The sequence below is a fragment of the Cheilinus undulatus genome, linkage group 4 (assembly GCF_018320785.1).
Source record: "Cheilinus undulatus linkage group 4, ASM1832078v1, whole genome shotgun sequence".
In the NCBI taxonomy this organism is placed as follows: Eukaryota; Metazoa; Chordata; class Actinopteri; order Labriformes; family Labridae; genus Cheilinus; species Cheilinus undulatus.
Genome location: NC_054868.1, coordinates 47,608,620 through 47,625,163, shown reverse-complemented (window position 1 = coordinate 47,625,163; position 16,544 = coordinate 47,608,620). Strand labels below are relative to the sequence as shown.

Below are 16,544 nucleotides of genomic sequence, written 5' to 3'. Positions count from 1 at the left end.
AGCTCACACACTGGAACCTCATTCACACAGATACCAATCAGACTGAGAGGACTTCACATATGCAAACACTGACATCAGGGAGGTACTCATGAAAAATACACCCTCGTATCAAAGAAAAGCAACCATTCTGGACCAAAACAGACAAAAATACAACTTATGACATCTAAAAAAAGGAACTACAATTCCCATCATGCATCTCTGAATTACCATGTCAAAAGCTCCCTAAATCTCACAAGTTTTGTGTAATTCAGCAAAGCAAAAGACTGACAGCAGACCAGTAAGTCTTAACAATCAAACTCGTTATAAAACTGTCATCAAAAGCATTTTAATCAGCCTTAAAATCCACATAAAAAGAGTAAAAAAACGAGCAGATCTCCTCTTTCCCTCTCAAACTGCAGCCACTTCCTGTTTCTTTGTTCCCTGCTAGTGAGCATCTTACATTTCAGCTACTGCCACCTGCTGGCCATAAGTGTCAGGGCAGGGGTGTCCAAACTATGGCCTGGGGACAAATGCGACTTGCAGTCCCTTCTATATTGGCCCCCAGCTAATTCTGATGACTAGTTATTTCTCTCATCGGCTACTGATGTGGTTATTCCTATGATGCGGGCAAATTAGTATGGAGCCTGTTTAAAACAAAGTGACACAGATAGCAACAATATGTCTAAGATAAAAATACAAAAACAAAACTACATGATTTTAAGTAGGACTTTCTGATAGCCTGTAAAATAAAAAACACACAAGGAGTATTTAGGCATCTAATTTCCAAGGGAATTAATAATGCCAAAGAACAGAGGAAGAGAAGGAGAGAAACTCAACCTTACTGCAAAAGTTACAAAAGGAAATAGTCTTTCTGTTTCACACCAATAATCTTAGAACAGAGGAGACCCCTCGATCAAAACATTTGTAAAAACTCAAATCAGTAATCTCGTGTATGCATCTGTAGCTGCAGAAAAATTTGATTATTATCAGAATCTTAATGGGAATCACAAATAAGACCAGTTTTGTGTTGTCCTTTCATCCTTTTTCTCTGTGCACGATATTAAAAAAACGTTACATCTAGCCTCTTACTGTATTTTGGCCTTAAAGCTGCACTTGAGTACACTGATGGCTAAACTTTAAAGATTCTTTTGCTTAGTAGACAGAGGACTTGGACGCCACGTTTTTGAAACACCCATGTTTGTACAGTATCAGACAGATTCACTCACCTGACCACATGTTTGTTCTGAAGAGCAGGTTTTCTTTCTGCAAAGTCTATGAGTAAAACAACAAATCAAGAGTCAGAGGAAGCACTGCATTATGGTGTTGCCATACCAGATATTTTTATACAATGCAGGTCAAAATGAAATGTTATCGATGCCATGGAAGAAGAAGGTCAAAAACACCTAACATTGAGTAGTTTTCTTGTTTTAGTAAAAAAAAGATGCTGGCAAACTCAATGCACATTATTTAAACGGGCAATATTTTGATGCATAAACAAACTTCCTTTTCTCTCTGGCAGCATTTTTGGCTAAAATATCCACAGAAATCTTAAGGGGATTTTTAAGATTCATATTTTTCATGTAGATAATCAAAGTAACTGATTAGTACATTAGAATAAGAACATGTAGAAGTCATCAATAATGGAAAACAACAAGAGCTTTTCAACTAGATTATTAAAACTTCTTGATCTTACCTTTTTGCAAGTGATGTTTCTGCTGTAAAAAAAGAAAAAAGAAGAAAAATTGTTCAAGCTGACAACAGAATATCAAACTAAATCTGGACAGAGTTGGACATTTGTATCCTGAAAGTCACAGTAAAGTGACTTTACATCAAGCCACTCGATGGCTGTTTGTGATAAAACTGCATCTTTCCAACGAATATCTATTCTTTAAATATTTTCCAGAATGAGAGATAATTTAGCCCTTTACTATTTTACCCTTCATGCGTTTTTATTCCACATCTTTATTATTTTGTAATGTTTAGGGCACATGACAACCTATTACTGCTATAAAGGTTAATCGGTAATATTAAGTAAAATTTGGCAGCTCAAACTTGGTAAAAATGGAAAACAACTCTTAGAAGTACGTTCAAATTATTGTTTACTGACCTGAATGTATGAAATTGTTTTCTTTAAATTACCTCAGAATAAGCCTTTTGTTCGGGCTCCTTTCCATAGACACTACCTATTACTATCCTGCATCTAAAGCCCAATTCAGACCAAAGATTTGCAATGCAAAGACATCTTTTTAGAACATCACTGCCAACAGTTGTCTGATGATGTTTCCTACACATCAGTTCAGCAAATCTCAAAACAGCTGTTTTTGTTTCTTGACGTTGCAGGCAGATGCATGTGAAAAGGGAATTGAAGTGTCATTTTCAAAGGCTATAAATTCTAAAAAATATTTTTTGAAGTATACACCGCGATCCAAATTATTACGCAAATGATATTTTTCTCTGGTTTTCCTAAATAGTCAATGCAAATGACAGTCAATATAATTTTCAAGTCATCAACTGTTAGAGCATAATTCAGATTTTATTGAGCAAACCTCCCAATGATAACTTTTTTATTTTTCAAAAATAAAAAAAAACTCAAAATGCTGTGTTCCAAATTATTATGCACAACATAGTTTCAAAACATTTTACAGGTTGTAAAGAACTGAAAATGGTAATTTGTTGAATTTGCAGCATTAGGAGGTCATATTTACTGAAATCAAAAGCTATTTCAATCAAAAACATTTTAACAGGCCAAGTTACATGTTGACACAGGACCCCTTCCTTTGATATCACCTTCACAATTCTTACATCCATTGAACTTATGAGTTTTTCGAGAGCTTCTGCTTGAATTTCTTTCTGAGATGTCAGAATATCCTCCCAGAGCTGCAGTTTTGATGTGAACTGCCTCCCACCCTCATAGACCTTTAGCTTGAGGATGCTCCAAAGGTTCTCAATAGGGTTGAGGTCAGGGGAGGATGGGGGCCACACCATGAGTTTCTCTCCTTTTATGCCCATAGCAGCCAATGACACAGAGGGATTCTTTGCAGCATGAGATGATGCATTGTCACGCATGAAGATAATTTTGCTTTGGAAGGCATGGTTCTTCTTTTTCTACCATGGGAGGAAGTAGTTAGTCAGAAACTCTGTATGCTGTAGGTCATTTTCACAAATTCAGGGACCCTTAAGGGGTCGACCAGCTCTCTCCCCATGATTCAGGCCCAAAACCTGACTCCGCCTCCTCCTTGCTGATGTCACAGCCTTGTTGGGACATGTTGGGCTTTTCCACTATGGCTTTTGGCTGTGCCGAGCCAAACCAGGCTGTGCTCATTTGCATTTTCATCAACAGTTTGGCCGTGCCTATCCACGCTGAAATGGCCTGTTCATGAGTAGGGCTGAAGCAGGCCAGCCCTGCTTCCAACCCCGCCACGCTGATGTAAAAGCACTTTGTGGGGTCTGATTTGCTGGGAGGATTTCCCCTCTGCTACTGATAACCCCTCCATGATAAATTTTCACCCCACCGGGAGGCAAAGGAGAAATGTTTTTTCCCTGCCTCTGCTCCAGCTGTCCATTAGTCTGTTACAGTGATGTCAGCATTCAGTGTATGACTTAAATATTTATGACACAAGAACAATATTGAGATTTTTGTGCATACTAAAGTCCAATATGTGTACAGCTTCTCACTCTGACAGGCGAGATCAGGAAGGACCAGGTGCAGATCCAGAAATACACCTTTATCTGCACCTACTAATAACAAAAGTTTGAGCTTTTCCCCCTCTGATATACAAATAAATTCTAGACAGTGTTTCCCCTACCATACTATTGGGAGGGCCCCCTGCCAACAGCACCCCCCACCCCCCTTGAATGTTGAGTCCATTTTATTTAATTGTTTTTTTCTATATTGCGCCAGATCACAACAGAAGCCATTTATGGATAACTTTCCTATAGAGCAGGTTTTCCATGGTCCTTTCATTAAACAAACTAAATAGCCCAAAGTTATTTATCCTGTTTAAATTAATGTATTTAATCTCTAAGTCCTGGTTTTCTGCTCATTCCCTCTGACTACATGAGCAGAGCTGAGCAAACTGCTCACTGAGCTGAGAGCCCCGCACCCTCCTCTCTGTGTCAGAGCTGTGGTCACGTGTGTGAGGGTATGCTTTGACTCAGTATCATGAGAGAGACTTCTCCAAAGCAACTGATTTATCCTCTAAAGCTGTGTATGAAACGATGTCCCGCATGTTTTACGTCTGCAATAGTGACACGAGCGCTGAATTTTGGCACGAGATTGTAGCAATTGTGCACCATTTATTAAATTCTCACGACAAGTCTGACACTTGTAATGCAGGAAAATCCCCCGTATACAACGCTGGAAACTTTCAAACCGGTGGGAAACCGGTCAGAATCAGCCACAGTGGGTTCATGTCTGTACCAGCTCCCTCCTGTTCTTCTCACCTATTTCTAAATATCACAACAGTAGCTGGATAAGCATAAAAATAGCTGACAGTAATGGAAAAAATTGCTAATAAATAGCATTTAAATAGCTGAAAATAACATCACAGCAGAAGAATGCAGAAGCTAACTTTTTGAAAAATGTGAAAAAAAGAAGAAATTATTTGGAAAATTGAATATAGACAGACAGACAGCAATCAGAGGGGGGTTCTGAACAATCATGGTTTTCAATGGTGTAGCAGTATGCTTTTAATATAGTAATTATTAAATTCACATTTTTCCTCATTTCAGGAAAATCTGACAGAAAAAAGACTGAGTGTCCTGGGTGCTGTGGAGGAGGGCAAGCCAGGTCACTTGTCCCTGCTCACGGAAAATGGCGACATGCTGACAATCCAAAAAGCAATTTGGGAAGATGTGTTCAAAAAAATGGTTGCCCTACCATTTTTCTTAGATGTAAAAATTGACGGAGACACAGTAATGCAGGCAACAGTCCCAGCGGGCCCAGATGAGGGGGGGGGGAGTGCATAGGGAGTAAAAGGGGGTAGGAGGTTCATTATCAATCATTGTTTGTTGTTATTATTTGAAATTAGTTAATTAGTTCTTGTGTTTTCTTTTTATTGATTACAGAAAAGGTTAAATAATTTAGTTTCAAAAATTTTAGTTTTTAAAAAGTTCAAGTAATTCTAATATTTTCTTTTAGTTCCCTGATCAGTTAATTGTTCATTCAAATGACATTAAATTCAATAAATCTGTGTGTTAATATATCTATCTATCTATCTATAAGCACGGTCCCTCACAGGTGTGTGGGGACAAGTGTGTCGTGAATAACGGAGGTAAAATCATTAAAACCAGAAAGTGTAGAGAGATCGAGGAGGGCTCAAAACACTGCGCCATCAGCTCTAGATGCGCCCTCAAACAGGTAGCTCGGTCCATCCATCCACTCCATTCATCTGGACCACCCAGGGTTGTACGGCACTCCTTAGTAAACAAGACTGTTTGACAATGAGTCTTCATGTATTTCTGGGCCCACTGCAACCGTTTCTGCTTGTGAGCACTGGTTGGGGGGGCTGAACAGTAGGTTTACACACGACTGCGAGCCTCTGGAGGATCCTACACCTTGTGGTTCGTGGGACTCCAGAGGTACCAGCAGCTTCAAACACCTGTTTGCTGCTTTTTAATGGCATTTTAGCATCTGCTCTCTTAATCTGATGTATTTTTCTGTCAGAAACCTTCCTCATTATGCCTTTATCTGCACAAACCGTCTGTGCTCTGAATCGGCCACAAATGTCTTCACAGTACGATGATCACGCCTAAGTTTTCCTGAAATATCTAATGTTTTCATACCTTGTCCAAGGCACTGTACTATTTGACACTTTTCAGCAGAGATCCTTTTTCTTTCCCATATTGCTGAAACCTGTGTCCTGCTTAATAATGTGGAACGTCCTTCTTCAGTAGTTTACCTTTAATTGGGCTCACCTGGCAAACTAATTATCACAGGTGTCTGAGATTGATTTCAGTGATCCACAGAGCCCTGAGAGACAATACCATCCATGAGTTTAACTGAAAAACAAACAATTGAATATTTACAACACTAAAATCCAATTTGCATAATAATGTGGAATGCTGTGTATAATTTTCTTACATAAAATTATGCTGTGAATTTTGGAAATGTTTACATCCATTTTAAATGTGTTCATTGAAAATTAACTATTCTCAGCACATATCTTGGTTATTACAGGGGTCAGCTAGCAAAGCCTTTTTTTGGTTTATGCGAAATTTAGCTGCCACCCAACAATGGTGATTAAAAGAGCGATGTAGTGATGAATCACCTTCATATAGCTAAAAGAAGCATTTGATGATGATTTAAAAAAAATGCAAATGAGCAGTACTGTCCTTGTAGAGAAAGATTTATCATGCAGTAATGAGAATTAAATACCTACAAATAAACACATTTGAGACTGAGATTGTGTGGGATTTGTAAACAACTGAGAACATGGACAAACCAAAATAACCTGATGAATATATGAATATATCAAAGGCCAGATAAATAAATATGCTGACAATTAACATCAATTTAACTTTTTAGCCTCAACTGCTCACCAATAACAGTACCAGAACTTAGTATGTCAGTTCAGTTTTATTTTTCAACATTCAAATCAGGGGAGAGCGCGAACGCAGTCCCCCACTACCAGAAATTATGCAGTCGAGATTCCCACATTTGGGGAATTCGCAGGGGTCAGCACAACCGGAGTGCAATGGCTGAGCCTCGCCCTGGGTGAACCACCTTCTTGATCATGGTATCTCCCCTGCCAGGTAAGTATGACTTGCTCAGCTCACACACTGGAACCTCATTCACACAGATACCAATCAGACTGAGAGGACTTCACATATGCAAACACTGACATCAGGGAGGTATTCATGAAAAATACACCCTCGTATCAAAGAAAAGCAACCATTCTGGACCAAAACAGACAAAAATACAACTTATGACATCTAAAAAAAGGTACTACAGTTCCCATCATGCATCTCTGAATTACCATGTCAAAAGCTCCCTAAATCTCACAAGTTTTGTGTAATTCTGCAAAGCAAAAGACTGACAGCTGATCAGTAAGTCTTAACAATCAAACTCGTTATAAAACTGTCATCAAAAGCATTTTAATCAGCCTTAAAATCCACATAAAAAGAATAAAAAAACGATCAGATCTCCTCTTTCCCTCTCAAACTGCAGCCACTTCCTGTTTCTTTGTTCCCTGCTAGTGAGCATCTTACATTCCAGCTACTGCCACCTGCTGGCCATAAGTGTAAACTACACTGGCAACTTCATAAAACAGGGCTGATATAAAGCTTTATTACTTTAAGAAACTGGCAAAATCTTTCAACCATTTAAACACCTGGAAAGCAGTGGTGGTGATCACAGTTAACATACTGTCTCTGTGATGTAAAACAGTTTTGAAACATTTTGTCTTAGTATTAAGTATCCTACAGAGACCACGGTGTCAGTAGGATGATTGAGTGCTGTCTGTAGCTCTAATGAGGGGAGATAAATCTTAGTTTGACTCTTGAAAAGAAATACTCAGTACAGATTGATGTGTTCTGCTTTTTCTGAATATCCTCAGGTCATCAGTTCTGACTATGTGTATGGATTATTGGGTTAAAGACAGGATTGGTTTTTTCATTTTAATCTATTTAGGCTAAGTATTTCTTTTCTTATTACATTTTCAGTCCTTCAAACACAATAAAAGGTTTGAGGATGAACAAGTTAACAGTTTTCAGTCCTTAAAACGCACTTTTAAGTCGGGCTGGGTGATAGTTTTCTTATACTGAATGTCCTCAGGTTGTCAGATCTGACTCTGTTCATGGATAAGCATGGAGGTTTTTTTTTTTTTACTGTGTATTTGTATGTGCACATAACAGATATGTGTACTTTCATTTTGAACAATGAAAATGTGACAAAACTGCCATATTAAAAGTTTAACTGATAAATCTTTCAGCATCTAACTGTATCAGATAAATGAAGTTGTAAATATTGACAAGTCAGATTTACACGGTTGAAAAAATTACAGTAAACCAGCTTAAATACTGTATAAAATGGAAACCTAATGTAGAAATCCAGTATATTTTGCATGACATACACGGAAATGACCACTACAGGGTTCACTTTTCACAGATTTGATAAAGAAATAAAAGAGAATAACATAAAACATGAATCTTAGTGACTTTCGTAAACAAAGTCTCAACATTCATCCTCCACATGTGGGAAAGTGTTTGTGTGAGCACTGTTGTAAAACTCAGTTTTGTAAAAATTACATTCAGCAAGTAGAGGGGGGTGCCCCATTCCTGGAGGTACTGCAATACCAGGTCGATGTCCCATATGTGTGGGAATTGTGAATATAATACTTGAGGACATGGACAAACCAGAATAACCTGATGAATATAAAAATATTTCTAAGGCCAGCAGAATAGATATGGTGATGATAGGGTTCACGTAACTTCTGAATCTTACAGACTTCAAGAAGACAGAAGCCTTCTGCTCAACCATGAAAATATTAATGCTTAATTTGTAGTTTTGTGTTTGTTTTTCAACATTTAAATCAGGGGAGAGCGCGAACGCAGTCCCCCACTACCAGAAATTATGCAGTCGAGATTCCCACATTTGGGGAATTCGCAGGGGTCAGCACAACCGGAGTGCAATGGCTGAGCCTCGCCCTGGGTGAACCACCTTCTTGATCATGGTATCTCCCCTGCCAGGTAAGTATGACTTGCTCAGCTCACACACTGGAACCTCATTCACACAGATACCAATCAGACTGAGAGGACTTCACATATGCAAACACTGACATCAGGGAGGTATTCATGAAAAATACACCCTCGTATCAAAGAAAAGCAACCATTCTGGACCAAAACAGACAAAAACACAACTTATGACATCTAAAAAAAGGTACTACAGTTCCCATCATGCATCTCTGAATTACCATGTCAAAAGCTCCCTAAATCTCACAAGTTTTGTGTAATTCTGCAAAGCAAAAGACTGACAGCTGATCAGTAAGTCTTAACAATCAAAGCCTTTATAAAACTGTCATCAAAAGCATTTAAATCAGCCTTGAAATCCACATAAAAAGAGTAAAAAAACGAGCAGATCTCCTCTTTCCCTCTCAAACTGCAGCCACTTCCTGTTTCTTTGTTCCCTGCTAGTGAGCATCTTACATTCCAGCTACTGCCACCTGCTGGCCATAAGTGTAAACTACACTGGCAACTTCATAGAACAGGGCTGACATACTGCTATGTAACAGATCCACACTGCTTTTTTATGTCACAATACAAAACAATTCTACACGTTTTTGCAGTTGATACAAATAAAACAGAGTGCACTGTGCAAGGCTCAAGTGTGCCTTTTTAACGAGGGATCAGAAAAATCGTATCTGAAAATAACATAAAGGCCCTTACTGTTGAAATAAAAAATTTCATCTTATTTACATACAGTATAAATACATTAGTTTTCTTTTACCTGAATGTCCTCAGGTCGTCAGTTCTGACTTTGTTCATGGATTATTGTTAGGGATGGAGGATTTTTTTAATGTGTATTTGTATTTTTACACATAATAGATATGTGTGTGTTTTACTTTGTACAACAAGATTGCTGTGACAAAAGTGCAGTATTAAAAGTGTAACTAATACATTTTTCAGTATTTCTCTGTATGAGATAAAATGAGTTTGTAAATATTGAGAAGCCAGATTTCCACGGTTGAAAAAAATAAAGTAACCCTGTTAAAAGAGTATATAATAGAAAAACCTCATGTAGGAATGTAGGGTATATTCCACTACAAACTTGCTAAAGACATAAAAGAGAATAACATAAATAACATGAACTTTTCTAAAACAAGACTCGACATTGATCTTCTACACTCACAGAACATCACTGTGAACATTAGTACGACAACTCTGTACCTTTGGACTTCAATAAGAATTACATTAAACAAGGAGAGGGGGGTGCACCGCTCCTGGAGGTACTGCAATACCAGGTCGATGCGTGGAGTGGACGGAGCAAGCCCCTATTCCATCTCCCTATTCCAAAAATCAATTTAATATATGGTCCCCGGGTAGGGGACGTATCAGATATTAAACTGATAAGAACAGATACTACACTTGATCTTAGCCAAAAGGCCGAGAAGCGATAACACAATTCTGTCGGAGCAGAGGACGACATTCCCCCCACTGTCTTTCACACTGACGGTTACGTCAGATTTACAAACAGCAAAAATCACCCAATGATAATAAAATAAAGTCCTATGCACAAATATGATGCGCGAAATGGGATAACATTTTCACAAGCGATGTTTAGACAGCTTTTTAGTTGATGGGTTTACGGTAACACGGCGCTTCCTGGTCATGTGACGCATCAGCAGCCAATAAGATTTAAGAATGTCAGTGTTTTAACATTTTCGATCAGAAAAGCTTGGAGAAGTAGTCATAAGAAATGTTTTGCGAAAAAAAATATCAAAAGCCAAAATAATCTTTCCACTACACACACTTTTACATTCTCATTGAGCGGAGAAAATGTCTTTCAATGGTGAAACTTCATGACGAAGAGCTGTCTCAGCCTCCAACAGCCTCTAGTGGAAAACATGGCGAACTGCAGCTGCAGCATATGATGTCTGCATACTTGTCGTGCAGCCTGGCATGCCAGGCAAAAAGGGACTTATTTGCGTACATATTCAAAAGTAATAGTTGAAGGTAAACCATGTAGTCAGAATGCACTTTGTTAATCAATTACTTTTTTTTAATTTAAACTAAAAAAATAATCTCATGAGTTATAATACTGTAATTACTTGCAGAGGTTTGCCGCTGTTGGGCATTAACGAATAGTTTTGGATAGGAAATGAGCGGTTCTGAGGTTTTCTAAGCTCATATAGATTTCAAATGTATTGAAAGGTATCCAAAGTGGCGCCTGAAAAGATGCTGACTATAGGTCTCTATATACTCTCACAAATAAACGGCATTTGAATGCCACTTTGCATCTTCTGCGTCTGTTTCTACGTTACACGTTTAAAAGTCTGATATACTTAACTGTTTGAAATGGTCGAACATGGTTGCCCTTGGACATAGGCCTCACATAAGGCCGTGGTTGTGAGGCCTCTGAAGCGGAGTCGCCACCTGCAGACTTTAATATTTATTCTAAAGCAGTTTTATCCTCGGTTACAAAGAATACAGTTCCGTGTTTAAGATTATGGAGAAGGGGAACTAAGTCGCCAGATAGCCAATGAACGGCTACCGAGCCTGCTAAATCGAATTTACATATTTCTTTAGTTAGCTAGCTTGTTAGCTAATTAGTACAGGCGCCGTATGTCTGCAGCCTTTAAGTCCGTGTTTTCTGTTGTACGCAGCGTGTTTGAAGAATGAAATGATGTTTACTCACTGTTTTCTGTTGTTTGCTGTCGAAAGCAGTTGCAAATCCTTGAAAAAATGCATCATGCAGTTTTGGATATATTAATTCACCTGGCGCCGACTTGCGCTCACCTTTGCGGGGCCCGAGTGACGGTGACACGAAGGTTATAAAATGTAACCCCTCCCCCCATGGAACATGACGTCTGCGATTGGCCAAACTTTTTCATATCACCCATCAATCAAATGAGGTTGTTGAAGGGGATAGGCTACTGACCTTAACAAGGCACGCAGATATAACATGTTATACGTTTGGTAATAAAGATTTGTGAAGTCTTGGTTTGAGAGGATAAAACAACAATGTTAGGTGACATTTTTCCTAAAAGATTACAAGTAGTTGCCTCCTGAATTTGCATTAAAATGTTTTTTTGGCCTTTATCCAGAATAGAGAAAAGTTTAAAGGTTCTGAAAAAATGAAAGAAACATAAAAAGTAGAGTGAGTAAACAGGACTATCCAGCATGTGCAATGTGCAAGTTTAGATGATAAAAAGGAAAATAGAAAGTTGCTACAAACAGGAGTACTTACAACTTTTTATTCTGCTTTATTCTGCTGCTAAATAAGCACGCTGTGTAAATGTTGCTTGCATTTCATGCAGCATATTGAAGATTTTTCGTCCTCTGGTTAGATGCTGAGTTTTATTTTGTTGTTTAGAAGTTGATCTTTGTTAAGAAATTTAAGTCGAATAATTTAGTACTCATCAGAAGCAAAGTAGAGACTTGAGGTGCAAGTGGACAAAACGTAAATATTCAATGTTTACCCCTTTATGTCCATTTAACAATTGGAAAATGTCACTGGAGGAGTGCAGCTAACCCTGACCTGGTGACTAAGGATCTCCATTAGCTTGAAAGCCATCATAGCAGCAATTTCTCTTTTCCTAATCTCCGTTTATTTCTTCATCCTCTTACCTGACCATCAATAACCACTCTAATAAATTTGATATCCTTCTCACTAAGAAAATCTGCATGCATGCACATGTACACACTCACTCACCCACACACACACACACACACATATCCTCATATACACAGTCCATCCATTTTTGTTTTGTTTTTCATCTCTCCTAAAATCTGTAAAAACCTCAAAGCTAGCCTGCTTGTTTACTATCCTGTCCTGTCCTGTTACATGTCTTGGTCTTTGTCTGTATTGTCTTGAAAATAAATAAATAAATAAATAAATAAATAAAAAACAATCAGAAAATGATGTGCAACTGAACATTCAAGTTTAAAGTGAGTCCGTTTTTTTAAGCACTTATCATTGAAGTTGTGTTGGGCAGTAAGCTGTGCATTTATTTTTGCTTTATTGTTGATCAAACACAACACTCCTGATTCAGGTTTAAAGAATGCAAAATAAAAACATGAAGAGTGAATTCAGATACAAGGGACCAGTTCTTATTAAATTGTACAAGGGATTTTTACATATGTACGGAAGACGATTAGGGCCACTGAAAAAAAAACAGATGCAAACAAATGATTTATTAAAAATAGATTTTAAATGTATTATGCCAACATGTTTATGCAAAAGTGGGCAATTATAAGGATATTTTATCCTTCAAAAAGTCCTCTTTATTTTTACTGTTTTTGGAACTCAAACTATAATTTGATAATAATTATCAAATTATTCAAGCAGGAGCAAGTAGAGCTTTAATAGGGACACTTTCCTCCAAATTATAGGTGTGGGATGGTTTAATTGGAAGACTGCATCTATTGTAGTTAAGGAACAAGTCTGCCAGTGCAAGAGTTTAGTAATTTGTCATCTTTTTTTAGGCTTCAAGACAATGTAAGAGCTCTATAGTACAGAGAAATACGCCGCTAAAGGCTTCTTATCTACTTGGCACCATTCCTTTGTTGATAATCTTGATGAGAATTAGATATATATATTGAATTTCAAGTATTGTTTTGTAAGGGCGGATTTGTCCCTTGACTTTATCTCTGCACAATAACAATAGAGAGAAGATACAAAATCTGATCTTACCAAAGCAGCTCCATAGGAGGTAGACTAGCAGGAATAGGTAACGTGATCTCATGACGTGATGAGTCTCATGAGACAGGTGGGCTTTGAGATGCGAGTCACTGGGGGGAAAATCACAGAGAGCAGGTCACACATAAACACGCCAACAAGCAGATTCACAGTCAGAATAAGACATCAATGACAAGCGTTTTGCTTTAGGTAACATCATGGTATGAGAACAGAGAGTACAGCAGCAGATGATTGATGATGTGTGATGACTAACAAAGAGGAATGATGTTTTTGTCCTCCTTTAAAACCACAACCTTCTTAATTGTATTTTTCCACACAAGAAACATCTTTTGTTTTAATGTATTTTTGGGTTAAGCTGATGTTAACTATTGGCTTTTATTGCTGGTTTCCACACTTTTTTAAAGACATATTTTTGGGCTCCTTATGCCTGTATTCAGAGAGAAGGAGAGTGGATAGAGTAGAAAACAGGAATGAGAGAGTGGGGAGAGACGTGCGGGACAGGAGCCGCAGACCAGACATGAGCCTGGGCCACCCTTGTACATGGGGCCCAACCTAGTCGCTACGCCATCTGCGCCCCAAGTCGCACACATTTTAAATTAAAGTTATGTCTTTGGATCTGTTGGCAGATCGGTATCAGGGAGTGGCTGACAGAGGTTTTATGCTCGGTGGCTTACAGTGACCTTTAGCATAGCAGTGCAAAGATAATGAAACAATAGATGCATCAATGGAAAGAATGCTGAAACTCAACACCAACGAGAAACAACCAACACAAAGAAAACAAAGCACATTAGCCTGTCTGAGAGTAGATATCCATACGGTTAAATTCATCCAGAAAAAAACAGATGTAACTTCAGATCACAGTCGTGATGAATTTGATTTGGTCAAATTATGACAATGGTCCACACAGGCCGGATAACTGGCACTGGTGGCCCAGATCTATCTGAACCTAATTTTCCATTAGTTTTGTTTCTTGATATTCTTGATGTGTTCTTGATATTCTAGTATATATTTTCTATACAGTTGGAGGGGAAGGTTGCACTTCACATCTACGCAAATTATCAGTAGAGTGCTTAGCCTAAGCTCAAAAAATTGTTCAAATGTTTCCTAAAAAAGGCAGAACATCTCAAAATCCAAGTTATGGAGGGAAAAAAACATTCACTTATTTATTTGGCTCACAACACAATGATGTGAACAAATTTTTTTATGTCGATTTTAAGATGGGGTAGATGCCTAGACATACTCCTATTTTTAAAGCTCAAGCATTCTCTGCAAATTTTTATTTATGAATGTGAAAGAACATAAATCAATGAGGTCATCATAGCCCTTAGGGGTCCACAATCATGCCAGTGTGATTTCATCATGCGCTACTTTTGTCACATGACAGCATGAAAACAAAGCCTTGCGATCATGTCGTGTGGAAAGCATGATCTTTAAGCTTTCTTTAAGTCTTTGTTTGATGTCAATAGGACAAGTAAAACAGGAATTATGATCATTTTATTGTGATATAAATAATAATGTTACACATAGGGAACAGTGGACCATGCTGTACACGGACTTGCACTGGTATTTTTTCATAATTTCAGCATATCGTAATTTCTTTTTAAAAATGACAATATATTGTTTTAAATAACAGTTTTGAAAAAACAATTTTTGGTTGTTGTGCTTTTTGGAGGCCTTATATCTGATACAGTAAATTAAACTTAAAAAATATGGTTTCCATTTATAAACTTGAGGTAGTGCTGAAAAAGATTATACCAAACATGAGCATGGTATACATTTTCTGAGTGGTTTATTTTGTCAAAAGAAAATTAACCAAAATGGTAAAATAGCCAATGGACTCCTAAGGGTTAAATAAGGCGGCATTAAAGGTTTCTTTATCTGCCACAGAATCCGTCCATAGTGGTCTCATATACACTATTTGACCAATCACTCTGGGACTCGATGGTTACAGTTTAGTTGGACAACTCACATTTGTAGTTGCTCAGAAAAGCAGCAGAACATTATGGCATCTAGGCTCCAACCTCATCACAGATTTATTTCACATCCAGAAGTAGAGGAGTGATGAGGGAGCATCTCAGACCCCCATCAGAGCCTACAGATGGATTCTACTCTGGTGGTGGGGTTGAAAGCAAGAGTGCAGGACTGATGCAGGTCAGAGATGCTAAAACCAGAGCAGAGTGAGAGCTTAATCTTGCTACTAAAATAGATTGTCAAATTGGGAGGAAGTTAGTCAGGTGATGGATAGTGATGCATGCCAGGTGTGAAACCTGCCTGAACTAGACTGCAGGTGTTGCTCCATCGTTCTTAAACCAAAAAAAAAAAAAAAAAAAAAAGAAGTGGCTCTTGGGATGCTGGTAAACCTCTGTGTAGAGGCTAAGTCCTCCAAACAGGCAGCCTGGATTCTGCTCTGAGCCTTGGCTCAGCCTGCTCTGATTTTCTCCTCTAAGCACTTTTGGCTTTGACTATCTCAGAAGTATAGAGCTATTATTGTTGCAAAATAATTTGCAAATACGTACAAAGATGTGTGCACAGAACTGTAAATGTGTGTAAAGATTTGCAAATATAGAAACCAGTTTTTAATTCTGGATGTGATTTTTGCAACACTTCTGCCATGCACGATCTGCAAATGTGTACTCAGATCGTAAGCGTAAGGACTGGGTTTGTTGCCTTCAGCGCAGGCTCACAGGCAAGACTGGCTTCCTCATGGCATAGCCATCACACCGAAGGCAGCAGTTTGACCTAATCAAAACTCTATGAAATGTCAATATGAAAGGAGAAAGATTATCGTATTGTTGTGTTATTATTCATATTTTCATTGAAAAAGTGGAGAAAATAATGAGTTCTCCAAAAAGAGTGATTTTTAAAAAAAAAAGGATTTGTTTTTGGGCCTTTATTGGATAGAGGAGGACCGTGGATAAACTCGGAAACAGGGTCAAGAGTGGGAGAGAGACATGCGGCAAAGAGCCTCAAGCTGGATTCGAACCCAGGCTGCCCACACAAGAGTGAGTTTTTTTTTTTTTAAACCAAAATAGCAAAGTCTAAATTACAAATTGGTCTACACATGTGCAGATTAGTGCACACATTTGTAGATCTTTTAACAAATTTTCAGATCTTTTTACAGATCTTAACACATTTGTGGATTTGTGTACACATTTGCAGATTTGTTTACAGATTTTTGTACGTATTAGCAAATGGTTTTGCAACAATA

General features: G+C 38.0%; 1 protein-coding gene and 3 non-coding genes across 4 annotated transcripts in view; all 4 read right to left on the bottom strand.

Moving 5' to 3' along the window:
• The window catches only part of mslnb (mesothelin b), a 93,515-nt gene extending 82,084 nt beyond the window's left edge, over positions 1-11,431 (bottom strand). Inside the window, exons 1-3 of the mRNA XM_041784123.1 lie at positions 11,333-11,431; positions 1,673-1,694; positions 1,206-1,251 (exon numbers count right to left, since the gene is read on the bottom strand). The gene's annotated coding sequence lies outside the window, so the exon portion shown is untranslated. The remainder of the gene's footprint in view (positions 1-1,205; positions 1,252-1,672; positions 1,695-11,332) is intronic.
• On the bottom strand, positions 6,577-6,740 carry LOC121509182. Its single transcript, XR_005991859.1, has one exon. It is a non-coding gene; the product is annotated as a U1 spliceosomal RNA (small nuclear RNA).
• Positions 8,512-8,675, bottom strand: LOC121509181. Its single transcript, XR_005991858.1, has one exon. It is a non-coding gene; the product is annotated as a U1 spliceosomal RNA (small nuclear RNA).
• On the bottom strand, positions 9,902-10,092 carry LOC121509173. The gene has a single exon (XR_005991850.1). It is a non-coding gene; the product is annotated as a U2 spliceosomal RNA (small nuclear RNA).
• Positions 11,432-16,544: the final 5,113 nt, after the last annotated feature.